At 46.8% G+C, this 21,445-nt stretch overlaps 2 non-coding genes and 4 pseudogenes across 2 annotated transcripts; all 6 read right to left on the reverse strand.

Moving 5' to 3' along the window:
• Positions 1-18,046: 18,046 nt before the first annotated feature.
• On the reverse strand, positions 18,047-18,165 carry LOC142592103 (5S ribosomal RNA; annotated as a pseudogene).
• Positions 18,166-18,691: 526 nt separating this feature from the next.
• LOC142591877 (5S ribosomal RNA) lies at positions 18,692-18,810 on the reverse strand. Its single transcript, XR_012830601.1, has one exon. It is a non-coding gene; the product is annotated as a 5S ribosomal RNA (ribosomal RNA).
• A 524-nt stretch (positions 18,811-19,334) lies between these two features.
• Positions 19,335-19,453, reverse strand: LOC142591998 (5S ribosomal RNA; annotated as a pseudogene).
• Positions 19,454-19,979: 526 nt separating this feature from the next.
• LOC142591997 (5S ribosomal RNA) lies at positions 19,980-20,098 on the reverse strand (annotated as a pseudogene).
• A 525-nt stretch (positions 20,099-20,623) lies between these two features.
• On the reverse strand, positions 20,624-20,742 carry LOC142592263 (5S ribosomal RNA; annotated as a pseudogene).
• Positions 20,743-21,266: 524 nt separating this feature from the next.
• On the reverse strand, positions 21,267-21,385 carry LOC142591888 (5S ribosomal RNA). Its single transcript, XR_012830612.1, has one exon. It is a non-coding gene; the product is annotated as a 5S ribosomal RNA (ribosomal RNA).
• Positions 21,386-21,445: the final 60 nt, after the last annotated feature.

Here is a 21,445-nt window from a genome sequence, read left to right on the forward strand (position 1 = left end):
CCAACTTTATCTTTATTAATCAGGAATCCGACTCCTTGTTCTCGTCTCTCCGCTAAGCCCCGGTAGCACAGGACGTGCCTGCTTTTTAGCACTGTGTACGCTTCTTTTGTCCTCCTATCCTCACTGAGCCCTATTATATGCCATGTACCGCCCGCTAATTCCTCCAGTAGCACTGGTAGACTCGCCTCACTAGATAACATACTAGCGTTAAACGTTGCCAGGTTCAGGTTCCAACGGCGGCCTGTCCAGGTCCAGAGATTCTTAGCACCCTCTTTGCGTCACAGGTCGGACGGCCGCCGTGGTCAGTTGCTTCACAGCTGCTGGGGACTGAGGGTACTTGGGGGTTTGATTGTTTATTCACATAGGAGTTTGTGGCCAAGTGCTGCACCAGGGAGGCCAATCGTGCTCTGGTGAGGGATTGCATTACCGGTTCTGGTCACCGGGATCAGGCTGCACTCCAGGACTGTTTATGCAATTTTTATCAACACGCAGATTTATTAAACATCTGGTGGAAAATTGCGCGCCACAGAGATTTGAACCACGGTCCTCTTGAATGCGAGGAGGATGCTCTAAATCTACGCTGCCACTGCGTTGGCAGAAAACCACGTGTGCTGCCAAAACCAGACTTATAGTTGAGAATAAATGAGAATTTTTGGAGCCGCAAAGCCAAGCAACCAAGCTGTCCTGTTGGGTCCCGGAGGGAAGACAGTCAGCAGAGTGCATGGTGGTCTGTAACGACTGAGAATGTGCGGCCATACAAATATGGCCGGAACTTGGGGACAGCCCAAACTAAAGCCAAGCACTATCGCATGGTGATGGAGTAATTTCTCTCTACAGGTGACAGCAGGCGGCTGGCGTACCATTCTGTTGTTGTGCGAGAACAGAGCTGATGCCTTGGCCGCTTGCGTGAGTGTGGACTTTGGTCGTTGCAGATGGATCAAAGTGGGCAAGTATGGTAGAGGTGGTCAGAAACCAGATGAGAGCGGCGAACGCGTGAGCCTGCTCCGGGCTCCATAGCAATGGCGTGTTCTTCTTTAGAAGATCTGTCAAAGGCTGAGCAACGTCGGCAAAATTTTTGACGAAACAGCGAAAGTAAGAATACAGGCTGATGAAGGAGTGCAGAGCAGAAGCAGAACGTGGCACCGGGTAACTGCATATGGTGCGAACTTTTTCCGGATCTGGTTGGACACCGGATGCGTTAACAAAGTGTCCCAACACGGTAATCTGACGGCGGCTGAATTGACACTTCATGAAGTTCAGTTGGAGACCGGCTTTTCGGAAGACCGCAAGCATGGCAGGGAGTAGGGTAAGGTGGCTGTCGAACCTGGGAGAAAAAATAATAACGTCGTCAAGGTAACACAGACAGGTGGCCCATTTGCAGCCTCATAGAAGAGAGTGCATCATACGTTCAAATGTTGCAGGAGCAAATGTCGCAGGAGCAGACACGAATAGGATTAGTGTCTGCAGTGTTTATATGGTGATGAACAAGAGATGTCTGGCCTAAAGGCCTGTCGCCGAAATTGATGATGTCACGGAACGATTCGAGGAGGAGACGTATGTCCCTGGCCTGTGCAGAGGTGAGGTCAGGTGAAATCATCTTCGCGAAATCATCCGTTAGTGAGCCAGAGCTGTGAGCTGCAATTGGCACTATGAAACCACTCTCTGCATTCAGACTTTCAATGTCAAATTCGGAAGTATTAGAAACGCTGGTCAAGAACATGCTGGCTGGAAGCACTTGAGGGCACATGCTGAAATTCAGAAGTGGAAGAACGATGCCGTGATTAGTAATCATCCCGGGCGTATACGGAAGAGCAATGCTGCGGCTCAAGAGCACGTCGATGATGGGGCGAAGGACATATTCACCGTCAGGAATCTGTGGCTGTGTGACGTAAGCGACGTAAGTGACTGCCTCGGGTGACACACGCACATCTTGAAGCGAGCACAAGTGCAGTGAGGTGGTGCTCGGAGCATCGGCGACTTGAGGCAGTTCCAACTGAAGAACGCCAGTTGCGCAGTCCATGAGAGGGGAATGATTGGACAAAAAGTCCAATCCAAGGATAACGTCATGAGGGCAGTTGTCGATCACAGCGAAGAGAACAGAAGTAGGGCGGTTGGCTATACTTAAACGCGCAGTACACATTCCAAGAACAACCAGCACACCGCCATCGGCCACACGAAGCACTTGGGCAGCTGCCGGGGTGAGGACCTTCTTTAAAAGTATACGTGAGCTAGCACTCATCACAGATACGTGGGCTCCAGTGTCGACGAGTGCTTGGACAGGTACGGCGTCTATTTTAATGTCAATTACACTTCTCTTTCTGGGCACAGACAGAGGATTTGCTGCAGTAGTAGGCAATGCAGCACCACCTCCGAAGGGTGCATTTGTTAGTTTTCTGAAAGTTTCCAATTGCAGCAGGTGATGCATGTAAGGGTAGACAGAGTTGCAACACACACACTGTCCATCATTCCATTGTCGTCTCGTCAATGTGTTGTCGTGACTCTGTCACGACAACACACGATATCGTCATTATGGTCCTTCCTGTAGTCCTCCATTGGGGTCATTCCATCTCTGCTGGCTCCTGGCTACAGTCTTGCACGATGGGTCGCTACTGGACATAGTGCAAACACTGAATACAGCATAATCTCAATTATATCAATCTCTCAGGATGGAGCAAAAATTTGTATCGCCAAAATACTTTTAAAGTTAAGGAAGGGGGTACGCAGTAATGAAATAGCAGACTTGCTCAAAATTTCCTATTTTCTTAATTTGCCCTCAATCTTAAGACCTTTTTTTACCCTTTGGTGAAATATATGGAATATATAGACATGGAATCTCAGAAAATTGCACTTTTTAGTGTGGTTTTGAAATCTGGCTACGGGACATGCTACCTACCACACCACTGATCACGTGAGGGCACTTTTCTATTGACGCAGCCCTGCTCATCTTGGTATTGCCGAGGGGTAGGAGATTTAGATAGCTGCAGTGTTGTATTTCTCCATGCGTAAATAAAAGCAACAAAAGTGAGTGCGAGAAAGGAAAACTAGCACCGCGATGATTTACAAAAGTCAGACAGCACGCAGGAAATGCTCCTATTGGCTGATGCGAATTTCAATCACTTGAGCGCTCACTTTGGAAGCAGCAAGCTGTGCACTTGTTAGGAGGACAGCATTCGAAGATCTGCCTGCTTATCTGGAATTTCTACTGTTGCTGCATCCTAGCTTCTGCCTAATGGTAATAAGGACATGACCTGCACAAAATAAGGGAATCTGTTACTTTTCCTTGCAGCAGCAAGGCTACTTCATATTGTGCAATCTAACGGGTGCAATGGCAAAAAAAGTTTAGAATTGTCACGGAAGGCATGGAATACCGAGACGATGAGGCAAATGCTTTTCATGTCTGATCAGGCAACTCGTTCATGTCTGAGTGTGTATTCGAGCACTCGAAGGGTGGCCACGCAACGCATCGGCATTCTTGCAACAGCTAACATCATGAGCGGAACAGGCAGAACGCATGCCAAGATATACGCCCACCAACTTGCAAATGATGAGTGAGCAATGTGCCTGGCTGCCTAGGCGCAATTGAGAGATCAACAGGTGCCTAGGGCTCTTCAATATGCGCCATATCCACATTGCTACCGCTTTGCCACCAGGTGCACGCCTCGTCTGTATAGGCGCTATTTAATAGCTGCTAATAACAAAATTAGGCAATTACCAGTCCTACGTCTTTGCCAAGATTACTTTGAGAGTATATGCTAGGCACTTATAGTCAATTTAGCCCAAGTGAAATTTAGTTGCAGTTGGCCTTTAAACCGATTCCCACAGCGCATGGGATCTGCCTATTTTTGCATTTTGTCTCAATAAGAATGCAGACAAGAATCGCACAACTGCTAACTTGTCCTCAGCAGTAGAATGTCATACACACTTGCGCCGGCCATACAAAGGTAGGCAGACTTGACCATTACTACAAACTTGCACAAGCAAGTTAAAGTAAGAGAAGTGCTAAAAATGCTTACCTGAGGTAGAGCTCGATTCATCCACAGTCTCTGTAGTCTGCGCACTCCTTGACACGCTCTCTGCTTTGAAGGAGCATCCGACAGACTTGTCAGCCAAAGGCACACTGTACTGCGTGCTAACCTTGACCTGTCCGACGACCTTGGAAAGGGCCTGGCATGCCAATATGACGACAGTAATGCATTCACCAAGGTTCTTTGTATTTGTGAGGCCTGCAAAAAATAATTGGTGCGATTGCAGTCCTGTTGCGGCATTGAGAACAAGTGGCATATAAAACGATAAAAAATATGCACAGAAACTCCTCTGGGAGTTTGCTAAGTATGCTTAAGCAAAGTGCCACTTGCTCATATCCATGCTGCCCAGTGTCATTATCAATGTTATGAAATTTGCTCCGATCAGTATAAAGCTTATCAAACCTTAGTAATCTTATCAGACTTGATCCAATCCTTATCAACCCTTCTGTTTTTATCAATCTTATTGGACATGATCTGATCCTTATCAGCTCTTATCAGTCCTTATCAACCTTATCGAACTTGATCTGACCCTTACCAACTGTTATCAGTGCTTATTAACATTATCACAATTGATCTGACCATTATAGGCCCTTATTGCTCTTCAGCACCTTATCCATCTGCGTCAAACCATTATCAATCGTGATGAGAACCATATAAACCCTGATCAGTCCTTACCATCCTTATCAAGTATTTGTGTGCTTATCTGTCTGTGTTGTGAATGTGAAGTGCATGAGCACTCATAGGTTGGTGGCATTTTGGTTGGTGAGCATTTTGGTTGGTGAAGGACCACCCCAACAGAAGGCGGATCCGGCAACCACCGAAACGCAACGGGAATGTGGCATGTATGGCATTAAATTTTCACAAAATTGGAATTTTCTAGAAGTCTACAATGGACCAAGTCAGCTCTATATGTGGTTCTAGACATGGCTTTTATTCCACCATCACGAAATCGTTCAACAAAGCTTTCACAGAAACTGTTTTATACATTATTTTCTTTATAGCGATTCATTAGATATGACGGACTGGCTTCCTCTTTGGGTAGGGATAGAAATGCTTATGCATTTAAAAATTTGGAGGGATGCTTAAGCTTCACTTTTAAGACTAGAATGTGGCAGCATTCAAAGATTCCGGATCGATTCTCACGCTTCCTGGCAACTGCAGCTTATGTAACCGTAATATTTACTGGGAAACACTGATGGCGAACGCTATGCACGAAGGCAAGCTCTCTGGTAGAAATAGTCTCTTGCATGGGCCGTAGATGTGTGTAGGATCTGAATGGTGTTGCAAGGAATCGGGTGCGTCGCTCAATGAATGATATAAAGACTCGAAAAGTAGTTTGTGTTTGAGTTTCCACATAACAGAATTATTTTTTCTTGTATATTCAAATGACAATTCTGTGCTATCATGTCTGTACGTTGCAAGTCGTACTTTGCATTTTTCTGATAAATTTTACTTTGACGAATTCAATTAGTTGAGTAACGTCCTTGCACTACACGGAGGGCCTACGTGGTTGGGTATGCATGGTTTGGAATGATTTTTTGCTCACAAGACGGCCGACACTGGACACGGGAAGCCGACACATTTTCTGCTACACGGTGCCTTAACGCTATCGCATTAAAAAGATGCTGGAGCAGAATAGTGTAGCTATGGAACGCAAAATATTCACGTCAGTTCAGTAGCTCTAAAAAGCTACAAGGGACAATCCACACTGAATATTTGAAAGCAAGACAACCTTTGTCTGCACAAAATTTATGGCAGCAGAAACATTTCTAAGAGCTAAGTTCTTCATCTCATGCATTTTGAAGCATGAGATGAAGAAGGAGGTGAAGAAGAGATGATGTGTAGTCCGACTAATGCAAACTAGTTGCAAGATGCCAGATCATTGTCATCATAAGTACCATGTCTACGAGATCCCCTTCTTCCACTGGCACCAGCTGCCAATTTTCCCGTCTCCTGACTCTCTCCCCATAGGCAGCTCCCAAGAGACACAAAGAGCTGGTGCAAGACAAAGAGCAACCGGAGATGACTTCAGACCACGCTGCGCACAAGTCCCTCTGAAATAAACTCCGTTCCATGTTCTGAATGATTTTTATTACGGCTACACGGACGTAACAGCGGCAACGAGACAGTGGATTTAAAGGTCACGTTGACCAGCACCTGTGCAAATGCAATGCATCAGGCCAACTACCGGAGTTTAACGGCGCATCATGGACATTGTGGTTTAGACGCCACCAGTTTCACTTTGAGGCTAACAGCAGCACGGACCTCAACAAGAAGAGGGCACACCTACTGACACTGTGCGGTGGGCAGACATGTGGCACCGTCTGCACCTTGGTGCAGCCAAGCAGCCCAACTGAAGTGGCCAACAAAGACACTGTTGTGGCACTTCAGAAACACTACGACCCGAGGCCATCTGAGGTCAACTGGTCATGTCGCTTCTAACAACGCGACCAGTTGGAGTGAGTGCCTACGTCGCGGCGCTAAAGATCGTGGCCGCCGACTGCAACTTCGGGACGCTAAGCACAATGGTTATTACTACATCAGCAACTACCGGATAGCAGACGGAGTCAACAACATCACCTGCCAACGAAGAAATGCTTCCTTTGGACATTATGTGGCATGACCAATTCGTGTGCAGACTATAGGATAGTCTCCTGCAACGGAGACTCTTTTCTGAGAGTGGCCTGATGTTCACAAAGGCCTACATCACTGTTTGAGTAGAAAGTGCTGGCCAACAGCAACGATCATCCGCACAAACATAGAGCTGGTTCACCAGGCAAGTTCAGACAGATCTAAGCCACAACGCTGCTGGCATTGCGATGGGCAGCACAGCCCCCACTCATGCAAGCACCAAGCTGCTACCTGCGATTTCTGCCACAAGTGCAGCCACATTGAGAAGGCCTGCATCACGAAGAAAAAACAGGCGAAGGGGCCACCACAGCGACACAAAAATGTGAACGCCCCAAAGACAATAACACAAGTCGAAATTCAGCACAGTCCACCAGCATCAACAGTGACGTACAACTTGCATATCATGGTCAACCTACCGTCCATCACCAGCTCATACAATTTGAAGTTGATTCGGGAGCAGCATACAACGCTCTTCAGCAAGGACACATGCTGCAATGCGTGGCCACAGAATGCACCAGCACCTTTCGATGAGGACACACACCTGAGAACATGGTCAGGACAAGACCTGCTGCCCCTAGGTAGTGCCAACTTAGAAGTTGCATACAATGGCACTATTGCAGAACTGCCTCTCGTGATTGTGAAGGGCAGTGGATCCAGCTGCTTGGGCAGAAACTGGTTTGACACTCTTAAGATCACGATCTGCGGCACCAACCAGGCAGTAGAAGAAGGCCCAATTGAGTGACAAAAGCTTGTCGAGCGGCTGCAGAAGTACAAGGAGGTCTTCTCTGGGAAAATTCCTGGACACAATGGGCCACCCGCAGACCTTCAGCTTCACCCGGACGCCAATCCGAAGTTTCTGAAGGCCAGACCTATACCGTTTGCCCTGCAACCTGCCTATGAGAGGGAGCTCGACAAACTGGAACAGCAGAGTATCGTTGAGCCCATGCACCATTCAGACTGGGCCACACCACGGGTTGCAGTGAGGCAGAAAAACGGAAGCCTACATATTTGCGGGGACTACAGGTTCACCGTATACTTGGCGACAAAATCGTCCTTATATCCACTGCCAACACTGCAGGAAGTCTTCAGTACACGATGTGCAGGAATGATCTTCAACACCCTGCACCTAAACCAAGCATACCAGCAGCTGAAGGTGAGCAAGAAAACTTCAGAAGTGCTCACTCCTAATACCACTAGAGGACTGTAGAGGGCTAAGCGACTACCATTTGGAGTTGGGGCAGCTCCAGAAATTTCCCAAAAGTACATGGAATCCCAGCTTCAAGGAATCCCTGGTGTGTGCGCCTACTTGGACGATCTAATCATCAGTAGCACAACCAGTGAGGAACATGCAGCTCGCCTAGAGCTTGTTCTGGAAAGGCTTGCCAGTGCAAACCCCTGCTTGAGCATGAATATGTATTGTTTTGCAGTGCCTGAAGTAAAATTTTTAGGTCACTTGATCGATGCCAAAGGCATTCACCCCACCAGCAACAAGGTATGGGCCATCATGGAGGCACGCATTCCAACCAACAAGCAGGAACTGCAATCCTTTCTTGGGCTCCGAATGTTCTATGACAGGTTCCTAGAGCACCGAGCAACGGTGGCCAACAACCTTTACAACCTGCTGAAAAATGACGTTCCCTGAAATTGGACGCCGCCCGCGACATTGTAGTGCTCAGGCACTACGACGAGACGTTGCCCTTACTTTTGGCATGTGACGCATCGCCCTACAGCATAGGTGGAGTTTTCTCACGAAGGGATGATCAAGGCAGAGAAGCAGCGATTGCAATAGCTTCTCGCACGCTGTGACCTGCAGAGCGCAATTATTCTCAGCTCAATCATGGAGGACTGGCCATCGTCTATGGTGCCACGCATTTATATCATTATATTGCGGGCAGACATGTGACCATTCTAACTGATCACAGGTTGCTTTTGGGCATCCTGGGGCCACAGAAGCAGATTCCGCAGACACAGTCACCCCGTTTGACTCGATGGTGCATTAAGATGTCGGCATAGACTACGACCACGTGTACCGCCCCGGAAGCAAACACCAAAACGCCGACGTGCTGAAGCCCCTAACAGAGTGTCTACCAAGTTGACAATTCCAAATTCCGAGTTTTCCAGGTTTTCCCTGAGTGCCTTTGTGAAATTCCCTGAGTGATGCAGAACTATGGCTTATGTCAAGACGGGTTGAAACCATATCGCCCAATGCTGTCACTCTCTAGTAAGCATATGAAAAAAATTTAAAAAATGACTTAATCCTTCGAACGACAGAAAGCTGAGCTAGTTGGTAAGGATTCATTATGCAAAAAGGAGGTGAGGCCTGCAGACAGGACACAAGAGTAGAGAAGTGGACAGTACGAACGTCGACTATCAACTGAAGGGAGCACTGAGGCGAAAAAAGAAAGAAGACACAAAACTTATCTGCGAAAGCTCAGGAATGTTATCATCACGTGTTAGTCGGGTACATGTGCGGGTCTACATGAGAGATAACTGTTAAGGCACTTAATCACTTTCTTATGTAAGGTAATCGAAGGCTAATAATCAGCCTTCGATAGATTCCGGTTCTATCAATATCTTCCCTGCTTTTTTTCTTGCCCCTTGCTTATCTCAACTGTTGACCAGTAATTCTTCCACCTTCTTCCAATAGCAACACTTCTGGAAGGTGTCTGGAAGACCTAAGGGGTCAACACTGGGTAAACACGTTATTATTCCATTATGACGGGCCGGGTCATTTCCGGAACTTTTTTAGCACCCCACACATGCCTCACCCTGTGGTGCATATTTTCTCCGGTATGTTCTAGTCCTCAGGCAGCCAGCTCCTGCCTCAAAAAGCAAGGCACTCCCTTTTGCATTTTCATACATACTTTCCCTCCTGATTTCTTTCTTGATGATATGTGGTGTTTAATGGCGCAAGGGCCAAGTATGACCAAAGAGCGCCATGCCAAAAGGTAAATTTAACAATGTACTGTGAATGCAGTGGATAGTGGATTTATCATGGTAAATGTGACATGGCTGTAAAAAGGCCTAAAAACTGTCGCTGAATATGGCGTAAAATAAATAGGTACTAAAATGATGACACTGATTAGGGCATGGACGATGGCAATTGGGTTTCTTTAAAAAACATGATGGAACAAGGCAACACATAACAGTGATAGTAGAACCTCAAGAGAGCCCTTTTATTAGAAGGGCTGTTAGTCGTGTGCTAAAAATTATCTGCCCAAATGATTTTGAGAGTATCTGTTTCCAATAAAAACTGTAAGACTAATTTCGTGTTAAAAAGCGGTTCATCACTAAGAAAAAATGCAGGGTGAAGGGGTGTATTTTCACGATATGCAGAAGGAAAATACTTTTTCCTCTCTGTTTCTATTGCAGGGCATTGAATAAGAACATGGAGTACTGTGAGACTATTGCCGCACTTACCACAAGTCGGGGGATCGCCTCCAGTCAAGAGATAAGAGTCAGTACCGTATGTGTGGCCTATCCTTAGTCGGCAAAGAATTACTTCCTTGTAACGTGCTGTTTTCCCACTGATCCAGTTCCCCAGTTTTGGTTTTATTATGTGAAGCTTATTCATTACTTGTGTATCCCACTTGCCTTGCCAATGATTCCTTAATTTATGGCGTAGAAAAGGCTTTAGGTCTGTGGTAGGGATGGGAATATTTCTATCTCTGTCGCTAAAGGTTACTGATGTAGCGCTTTCGTCAGCTACTTCGTTCCCTTTTATACCTTTGTGACCGGGTACCCAGCATATGACAATCACTTGATTGCACATATATAGGGTGCACAATAAATTATACAGCTCATTCAAAACGGAATTCTTATGTTTTTGTAAACTAATCAGTGCTTTCACGACACTTAATGAGTCTGTGAAGAGAACAGCCTTAGCGATGTTTGTGAGTCTGATGTGTTTAATAGCCGAGAGTATAGCGTATGCTTCCGCTGTAAAGATACTTGTGTATGGGTTTAGTGTCCCAGATATTGAAAATGATGGTCCAAGAGCTGCGTAAGCAACACCATCAGCAGATTTCGAAGCATCCGTGTAAAATTCAGCACAGGAATACTTCTCTTTTAGTTCAAGGAAATGTGATTGTATGTGAGCCTCAGGCGCTCGTTTCGATATTTCTAAGAATGAGATGTCACATTGGATAGTTTGCCACTCCCAAGGCGGTGGGAGCCGAGTAGGAGCCATTGGGATATTTTCTAGGAAAGGGACGCCTGTTTCTTCTGACAGTGCTTCCACTCGGAGGGATAGAGGAGGCCTGATGGCTGGGCGGTTACGGAATAGCCTGGCAGTTGACAAGTCGCTAATTGCAAAATGACATGGATGCTGAATGTCTGATTTAACTTTCAAGGCGTAAGAAAAAGATAGATATGCCCTTTGTAGATGAAGAGACCATTCGTTGGATTCAACGTACAGGCTCTCTACAGGACTAGTCCTGAAGGCACCTGTAGCAAGACGGATACCCAAGTGGTGAATCGAATCTAACATCTTCAAGGCACTAGGCGTAGCAGAGTTATACACTATAGCACCATAGTCAAGGCGTGACCTTATCAAACTTTTATATATGCTCAAAAGGCATCTTCTGTCACTTCCCCAGGATGTACGGGACAAGAGCTTCAGAAGATTCATTGTCTTCATGCACTTCGCCTTCAGATATTTCAGGTGGGGGATAAATGTTAATTTAGTGTCTAATATGAGGCCCAAAAATTTATGTTCATGGCTCACTGGGAGCTGTTGTCGATTAAGATAAATAGCGGGTTCAGGTAATATACCTCTTTTGTTCGAGAAGAGAACACACGTGCTTTTTTGCGGGTTTAATTTAAACCCATTCTCGTCAGCCCACATTGACAATTTGTTTAGCCCAAGCTGCACATGTCGCTCACAGATGGAAAGACTACATGATTTAAAACCTATTTGTACGTCATCTACATACACAGAATAAAACATTGTACGTGGTATGATAGTATAAAGTGAGTTCATTTTTATAACGAATAGAGTGCAGCTAAGCACGCCACCTTGTGGTACACCTGTTTCCTGTGTAAATAGACGAGATAGCACATTACCAACTCTGACGCGGAACGTGCGGTTAGACAGGTAACTTTGGATGACATTCAGCAAATTACCTCCGACTCCCATTTCGGCCAGATCACGGAGAATTCCGAACCGCCACGTCGTGTCGTAAGCCTTCTCCATATCAATAAATACTGACAAAAAGAACTGCTTATGTACAAAAGCATCGCGAATATTCGTCTCGATGCGGACAAGGTGATCAGTTGTAGATCTACCTTCCCTGAAACCACACTGTAGGGGATCTAATAGTTTGTTACTTTCAAGAAAATGAAGGAGACGTCGGTTAACCATTTTTTCAAAGAGTTTACATAGGCAACTTGTCAACGCTATAGGCCTATAGCTGTTGACTGAAGTTGGGTCCTTGCCGTCTTTTAGTATTGGAACAATTATTGCTTCCTTCCAGGCGGATGGAATGTACCCGGCAGAGAACACAGAGTTGAAGAGTGACAGTAGTGTTTTGTGGGTTTCAGGGTGTAGGTGTTTGATCATTATATACAATATTCTGTCACTTCCTGGAGCTGACTTGTTACAGCCATTTAGCGCAGCCTTAAATTCCGCCATGTTAAATAGGCGGTTGTAAGGTTCGTTGCTATTTCCTTTCCGACTCAGAGGCAGTCGTTCCGCTTGTTGCCGGTATCTCAGAAATGTGTCTGAATAGTGCGATGAGCTAGAAATCCTTTCAAAATGTACTCCTAGAGAGTCGGCTTGGTCAATGAGTGTGTCTCCTTGTGTATTTACCAATGGTAGAGGATGAGTTTCACGGCCTTTTATTTTGTTTACCCTGTTCCAGGCTTTTCCCTCGTCTGTATAAGAATTAATACTAGAGATGTATTTCTGCCAGCTTTCCCTTTTGGCAAGGCGGCGCGTTCTTCTACCTTCTGATTTTATTTTCTTGAAGCTAATCAAGTTCTCGGTAGTTGGGCAGTCGCGAAGGCGACTCCAAGCCTTATTTTGATTTTTGCGGGCTTCCTTACACTGCTCATTCCACCAAGGAATACGCCGTTTAGAGGGTGATCCATTCGTTTGAGGGATACATATTGATGCAGCATCAGTTATAAATGCCGTCAAATAAGATACTATATCATCGATTGAGAGAGTACAGATCTCATCCCAGGTCAAATGTGTGAGCTCTCTGTATCGTTTCCAGTCAGCACAGTCGACCTTCCAACGTGGCAGATGTGGGGAACACTTATCGCCTTTTCTTAATCTTAGGATAATTGGGAAATGGTCACTCCCATTTGAGTTTTTAATCACGTCCCACTCCAGGTATGGAACTAGTGTACTTGATGTTATACTTAAGTCAATGGATGAGAACGTTTTGTTAGCCACGCTGTAGAATGTGGGTTCTTTTTTGTTTAGTAAGCATGCATTGGAGGATAAAAGGAACTTTTCTAATAAGCGCCCTCTCGTATCACAACGAGAATCTCCCCAGAGGGTGTTATGTGCGTTTAAGTCACCCACTACAATGTAAGGTTCTGGGAGTTCTGCGATAAAGCTCTGGAATTCTATTGTGGAAAGTTTATGGCATGGAGGGATGTACAGAGAGCTAACCGTTACTAACTTATCAAATAGCACGGCTCTGACTGCCACTGCCTCAAGGGACGTTTGCAGATGTAAATGTTGGCAGGCGATACTCTGATCAACTATAATAGCAACACCGCCTGACGAGGCGAGAGCGTCACTGCGATCTTTGCGGTACATTGCATATTGTTTGAGAAAGTTAGTATGTGAAGGATTGAGGTGCGTCTCTTGCACACACAGCACCCTTGGATTAAACCTGCGCAGGAGTTCCTTAATATCATCAAGATTATGTAATAAACCTCTCACATTCCAATGCATTATCTGTGTGTCCATATTGGAAGTGTTTTATGGTGTGTGTCAAGAGATCAATTAGGTTGGCTCAAGGGACCTTTCCAGGCGCCTTGATGCGGGGTATTTCTTTTTTCTTGGCGCGCTCCAGGGAGCCACGCCGTTCCTTCGGCGTCTGAGACGCCGGAGAAGTTTTTGTGACATCCATCGCCTCGTCAGAGGCGCTGGATGACGCCCGCTCAGCGGGCACGCGCGGGGGTTTTTCGGGCCTGTCTGCACGAGCAGTGGCCCTGGGACCCGCAGGCTCGGAAGTCTGCTGGCCCTTCGTGGTAGGGGGCGGAAGAGCAGTGACTGCTCCCGCCAGGGGGGCTGATGGCGTAACCGCCGTCACACTCCGTGTGACTTGCGCGGCCGCCAGAAGATGTGGCACTGCCCCCCGGCGCGTCACATCACTGTAGGACGGATTCGATTGGTTGTTGACACTAAAACGCTTGCGCGCTTCTGGAAAAGAGATGTTTAGTTTTACCTTCAGTTCGATTATTTGTTTTTCTTTCTTCCATGACGGGCACGATCGCGAATAGGCGGGGTGGTCTCCGTCACAGTTAGCGCAGTGGGTTGTGGAAGAACAGTTGTCTGAAGAGTGGTCTTTAGATGCACATTTTGCACAAGTGGCACGCCCTTGGCAGCTCTGAGATCCATGCCCAAAACGCTGACACTTGAAGCATCGGCGCGGATTGGGAATGTACGGTCGTACGCGTAGTTTACAATATCCTGTCTCTAATGAATCAGGTAGTTCACTTGTTCCAAATGTTATTATTAGATGCTTAGTTGGAATTTCCTTGTCGTCACGCCTTAACTTAATTCGTTGCACCTTTACCACATTTTGGTCTTGCCATCCTTCCAACAGCTCGCTCTCACTAAGATCAAGGAGGTCGTCATCAGAAATGACACCACGCACAGTGTTCATAGACCGGTGGGGGCCCACAGATACAGGAATGTCACCAAACGCAACAAGTTTCGTCAGTTTGCTATATTGGAGCTTGTCACGCACTTCCAGAAGAAGGTCGCCGCTTCCCATCTTAGTTACTTTGTAACCAGAACCGATTGCTTCTGTCAGGCATTTTGCGACCACAAACGGGGATACTGTACGGACTGTCTTGGTTTCGTGTTGACTATGTATTACGTGGTACTTTGGAAATATTTCTTTTGGTTTGAAGAGAACGTTGAAGGTTTCATCGGTGCGCCCCCTCTTCAGGGAGCGATCAGGGAGTGTGGGGAAATTTGAAGCCATATATAGGATTAGTGTATTCGGAAGGAATGCCCGCCGCCCACCTCGGAGCCCAACCTGGGGACGTCACAGGATTAGCAAAATTCTATTCTGCGTACGCCAGCGGTACGTTCCCACTATAACCTAATATATATATACCCAAGACTGGATATATTACACAAGGTTAACCCTTGCCGCCCGGAAATATGGAAGTAATTAGAAGTGAAGAGAAGACAGGAAAGATGGAAAAGTGGGAGAGAAAGACGAACAATGGAGAGGAGGACAGGAAAAGGCGACTGCCGATTTCCTCCAGGTGGGTCAGCCTGGAGGTGCCGTCTATGTGAAGCCGAGGCCGAAGAGGTGTGTTGCCTCCGCCGGGGGGCCTTAAAGGTCCAAAACACACAGCATCGGCTCAACCCCCAGGATCCCCCTTTCCCCAGACACGCGGGAGGGTCCAACCCTCGTGTGCTCGGGTACGTGGTGTCGCAACACACCAAACGCCTGCTTGCGCAAACGCCCCTGCGGGGTCCTGATTTCTTTCTTGCTGTGTTTGTAAATATCTAAGAACTCTTAAGAATCTCTAAGTGTCTTTTAAGTTTCACTACCCAGGTGAAAATTTCCAACTGGGAATGCAACTGGTTCCAGTTCAACTGGTTTATGGAACAATTCCCAGTTGGTCCCCATTGCAACTGGTCCCAGTTGATCCCCATTGCAACTGGTCCCAGTTGGTTCCCATTGCAACTGGTCCCAGTTGGTCCACATCGGAACAGGTTCCAGTTCCTATTGCAACTGGCATCGATTGTGCAACAGGGATAGTGAGCCATGGCCAGCAGGAACCACTGGTAAACGTTTACATACAAATGCGATTCAAGCTGGCCATAGCTTGTATGCTTTTTGTGGTTGCCATTGCGTGTCGCAAAGAACCAGCCGGTTCAGTGAACTTCATGCAGCCGAAGCAGCTTCGCGTTGAAATCTGACATTTATTGGAACACTTGAGCTTCTGTTTAGCGATGAAACGTCTTGAATGCTCCCTTGATGACCTTGCACACGTTTATACATTTCGTAACTCTTGTACATCACCATCTGAAAGAAATGTTTATATGCATTCAGTAAAAAGGCCACCACTTCATACAAGCAATTCTACTTATACATCATACAGACATGTGTATCAGTAGTGTATGCGCTTCTGTTACACGTTAGGCAGAGCTACAGGTGCGCGCCAGTATACGCTTAATACTTCTATGTGCTGTTCAAAGCACAAGTCTTGCACGACACTGGTTCGTATTGACACGTGAACTTTTCTCGGTAACTGCACTCACCCACTGGCCACTTAAGTTTATCGCTCTGCGCAAGACGCAACTGCATGGCTGTAACTTACTCGAATGTTATCGTTGATTCTATTTGTTGTGTACATATCTTATCGCCTAACCTAGAGTAATCAGATTGTATGCGCGACACGAATTGTGTAGTACTTTATGGAAGTAATGCGGGCACCATCGTTTACGCCGGAACCTTCGGCAAGTTACGTGAAAAAAAAACCCCGACGCGTTTGACTCGCAGATAATGGGACTCAAAAATAAGCATCAAGCTCGCAAGCATTGATGTGTACAAACGTCACGTAGTAGAACACTCGAGTCAACAACAATGTGCTGCAGTATTGGCACCTTTGTGATACAGAACCACTTGCACTCGGAACATAAATAAGTTCAATATATAATTACCTCCAAATGGCAGAATCAAGAGCAGGGAAAAGTGCGCCCGTCAATCCACACACGATGGGTCCACAAAGCCGCGTAGTCGGTGTTAAAAACAGGTGCCATCCGTTGGCCTGTAATCATGCCGTATTCCAAAGGTGAAAATGTCCCACACAAATTCTACTTAAATGAGGTTACGCAGGCAATGACACCACAGGTTCCTCTAGAAAAATCTTCACAACCGCGCACGCCTCGCTCCATGCCTCGCTCGAATAGCTTGCTGTTAATATGGCTGCCGAACCAGCACGTTTCCACAGTTTCGTATTTGTGATGAAATTTCTCGCTATTAATAAATATTACGCTATCTATGTGAGATAACAATATTATTTCACTTTTGTTTGACATAATTTAAATTTATTTCTATATTATTATTATTTGAGCCAGAGAGGTTTCAGCCGATCATGAGAACATACGCAACTAATGTTTTTTTTCTTCAAAATGGCGGTTCTTGTGGTCATGGTAGAGCACGGTCGGTGTAAGCATCATAATATTCTTTCACCGTGTGGAAGAGTGTACTAGACTAGCCATGGACGCGTAGTAAGTGTGCGTTGTGTAGCTCTATGCTCTGCGGAGCATTTTCTTTTCCTTTTTTTTCTTGTTTTTTGTCGTAGGGAAGTAATCGCCGTGCTGCAAACACCAGTTGTTTCCACCAAATGCCATACAGCTCACTAGCGCTTAGCTAGGCAACGATGTCAGTGGCACAAAGTTGGTGCAACATTACCATAACACCGCGGTGTCGGTCAGGCACGCAGCGGTAACGTCATGAGACGAACCAATGCCTCATTCCAGACAACAAAAGATTAGGGCCAACATTCACAAATTTATTGCGCTGAAACTAAAGCATGCATACGTGTCAAGGCAATGTGCTCCACATTTACGCAACAGTATCCTGCATGATTCAGTAATCCATATAAATAAATATTGTGTGGGAAAAAACCCATCTCTGATGTCGCACTCGTTGCAGCATTATATCGCTTAACTCAACTTTTTTACGTTAACAGTTGTACGAGTACAGATCCCAACTACTACCAGTTGCTACTATACAACTGGTCAAAGTTCCAGTTGGAATCCAAATAGAACCACTTGCTTCCAGTACAGCTGGTTCAGGTTCCAGTTGGATCCCAACTGGGACCATTTGCTTCCAGTACAACTGGAGATGGTTCCAGTGGCGTTCCAGTTGCATCCCAACTGGGACCATTTGCTTCCAATACAACTGGAGATGGTTCCAGTTGGATCCCAACTGGAACCAGTTGCATCCCAGTTGGTTACTAACTGGGACTAGTTGACCTGTAACTGGGACCAGTTGGTTTCCAACTGGAACCAGTTGGTCCCAGTCAATACCAGTTGGATTCCAGTTGAATATTTTCACCTAGGACCAGCCGGCTCCAGTTGAACGTAAGTTACAGTAAATGCAACCACCCACACGTTGTGCAAATGAAAAAAAAACAAGACGTCACAGAAGCACGCAATAAAAAAGCAAAAACAACGGTGCCATCAGCACTCGGTGTTCCCAGGTGGTCTCCCTCCCAAGTACTGACCGAGCCCAATGCTGCTTAGCTTCGGAGAACGGACGAGAACCGCCGTATTCAGCATGGTATGGCCGATGGCGAGAATGTGCTGTTTACGACTGCACCTGTATCGTGCTGCTATGTTGTGCAGTCGCCGAATGTATTGCTACAGCATACAGCACGTACGCGGCAGTCTTTCCGTGAACAATACACGCACGCCTCGTGTACGTTGATCACTCCGTTTGTGGTTGTTCGCTGCATGCGTGCGTGCTAGTGCTCACAAAAACAAGAGGGCGAGCGCCACATTTTGCGCGCGTTGCAGCCCACAAGGTGCCACTTTATTGATGCGTTGTCATTGAGCTGTATGCGGGTGTGATAAGTAAGCGGTTAGAAGCTTGTGCGACTAAATTTTGCATCATTACGTATACCGCTTACCACCGTCATCATTCCGCGTACAATATCGTGTAGTGGCCTGAATATTGTTGGTGTTACACTTCGGCGTTGGCTCTACCAGCAGGCTCCAGTTGAACGTAAGTTACAGTAAATGCAACCACCCGCACGTTGTGCAAATGAAAAAAAAAAACAAGACGTCACAGAAGCACGCAATAAAAAAGCAAAAACAACGGTGCCATCAGCACTCGGTGTTCCCAGGTGGTCTCCCTCCCAAGTACTGACCGAGCCCAATGCTGCTTAGCTTCGGGGATCGGACGAGAACCGGCGTATTCAGCATGGTATGGCCGATGGCGAGTATGTGCTGTTTACGGCTGCACCTGTATCGTGCTGCTATGTTGTGCAGTCGCCGAATGTATTGCTACAGCATACAGCACGTACGCGGCAGTCTTTCCGTGAACAATACACGCACGCCTCGTGTACGTTGATCACTCCGTTTGTGGTTGTTCGCTGCATGCGTACGTGTTAGTGCTCACAAAAACAAGAGGGCGAGCGCCACATTTTGCGCGCGTTGCAGCCCACAAGGTGCCACTTTATTGATGCGTTGTCATTGAGCTGTATGCGGGTGTGATAAGTAAGCGGTTAGAAGCTTGTGCGACTAAATTTTGCATCATTACTTATACCGCTTACCACCGTCATCATTCCGCGTACAATATCGTGTAGTGGCCTGAATATTGTTGGTGTTACACTTCGGCGTTGGCTCTACCAGCAGGCTCCAGTTGAACGTAAGTTACAGTAAATGCAACCACCCACACGTTGTGCAAATGAAAAAAAAACAAGACGTCACAGAAGCACGCAATAAAAAAGCAAAAAGAACGGTGCCATCAGCACTCGGTGTTCCCAGGTGGTCTCCCTCCCAAGTACTGACCGAGCCCAATGCTGCTTAGCTTCAGGGATCGGACGAGAACCGGCGTATTCAGCATGGTATTGCCGATGGCGAGAATGTGCTGTTTACGACTGCACCTGTATCGTGCTGCTATGTTGTGCAGTCGCTGAATTTATTGCTACAGCATACAGCACGTACGCGGCAGTCTTTCCGTAAAGAATACACGCACGCGTCGTGTACGTTGATCACTCCGTTCGTGGTTGTTCGCTGCATGCGTGCGTGCTAGTGCTCACAAAAACAAGAGGGCGAGCGCCACATTTTGCGCGCGTTGCAGCCCACAAGGTGCCACTTTATTGATGCGTTGTCATTGAGCTGTATGCGGGTGTGATAAGTAAGCGGTTAGAAGCTTGTGCGACTAAATTTTGCATCATTACGTATACCGCTTACCACCGTCATCATTCCGCGTACAATATCGTGTAGTGGCCTGAATATTGTTGGTGTTACACTTCGGCGTTGGCTCTACCAGCAGGCTCCAGTTGAACGTAAGTTACAGTAAATGCAACCACCCGCACGTTGTGCAAATGAAAAAAAAAAACAAGACGTCACAGAAGCACGCAATAAAAAAGCAAGAAGAACGGTGCCATCAGCACTCGGTGTTCCCAGGTGGTCTCCCTCCCAAGTACTGACCGAGCCCAATGCTGCTTAGCTTCAGGGATCGGACGAGAACCGGCGTATTAAGCATGGTATGGCCGATGGCGAGAATGTGCTGTTTACGACTGCACCTGTATCGTGCTGCTATGTTGTGCAGTCGCTGAATGTATTGCTACAGCATACAGCACGTACGCGGCAGTCTTTCCGTAAAGAATACACGCACGCGTCGTGTACGTTGATCACTCCGTTTGTGGTTGTTCGCTGCATGCGTGCGTGCTAGTGCTCACAAAAACAAGAGGGCGAGCGCCACATTTTGCGCGCGTTGCAGCCCACAAGGTGCCACTTTATTGATGCGTTGTCATTGAGCTGTATGCGGGTGTGATAAGTAAGCGGTTAGAAGCTTGTGCGACTAAATTTTGCATCATTACGTATACCGCTTACCACCGTCATCATTCCGCGTACAATATCGTGTAGTGGCCTGAATATTGTTGGTGTTACACTTCGGCGTTGGCTATACCAACAGGCTCCAGTTGAACGTAAGTTACAGTAAATGCAACCACCCGCACGTTGTGCAAATGAAAAAAAAAACAAGACGTCACAGAAGCACGCAATAAAAAAGCAAAAAGAACGGTGCCATCAGCACTCGGTGTTCCCAGGTGGTCTCCCTCCCAAGTACTGACCGAGACCAATGCTGCTTAGCTTCGGAGAACGGACGAGAACCGCCGTATTCAGCATGGTATGGCCGATGGCGAGAATGTGCTGTTTACGAGTGCACCTGTATCTTGCTGCTATGTTGTGCAGTCGCCGAATGTATTGCTACAGCATACAGCACGTACGCGGCAGTCTTTCCGTGAACAATACACGCACGCGTCGTGTACGTTGATCACTCCGTTTCTGGTTGTTCGCTGCATGCGTGCGTGCTAGTGCTCACAAAAACAAGAGGGCGAGCGCCACATTTTGCGCGCGTTGCAGCCCACAAGGTGCCACTTTATTGATGCGTTGTCATTGAGCTGTATGCGGGTGTGATAAGTAAGCGGTTAGAAGCTTGTGCGACTAAATTTTGCATCATTACGTATACCGCTTACCACCGTCATCATTCCGCGTACAATATCGTGTAGTGGCCTGAATATTGTTGGTGTTACACTTCGGCGTTGGCTATACCAACAGGCTCCAGTTGAACGTAAGTTACAGTAAATGCAACCACCCACACGTTGTGCAAATAAAAAAAAAACAAGACGTCACAGAAGCACGCAATAAAAAAGCAAAAAGAACGGTGCCATCAGCACTCGGTGTTCCCAGGTGGTCTCCCTCCCAAGTACTGACCGAGCCCAATGCTGCTTAGCTTCGGGGATCGGACGAGAACCGGCGTATTCAGCATGGTATGGCCGATGGCGAGAATGAGCTGTTTACGACTGCACCTGTATCGTGCTGCTATGTTGTCCAGTCGCCGAAT

Source organism: Dermacentor variabilis, chromosome 8 (genome assembly GCF_050947875.1).
Source record: "Dermacentor variabilis isolate Ectoservices chromosome 8, ASM5094787v1, whole genome shotgun sequence".
In the NCBI taxonomy this organism is placed as follows: Eukaryota; Metazoa; Arthropoda; class Arachnida; order Ixodida; family Ixodidae; genus Dermacentor; species Dermacentor variabilis.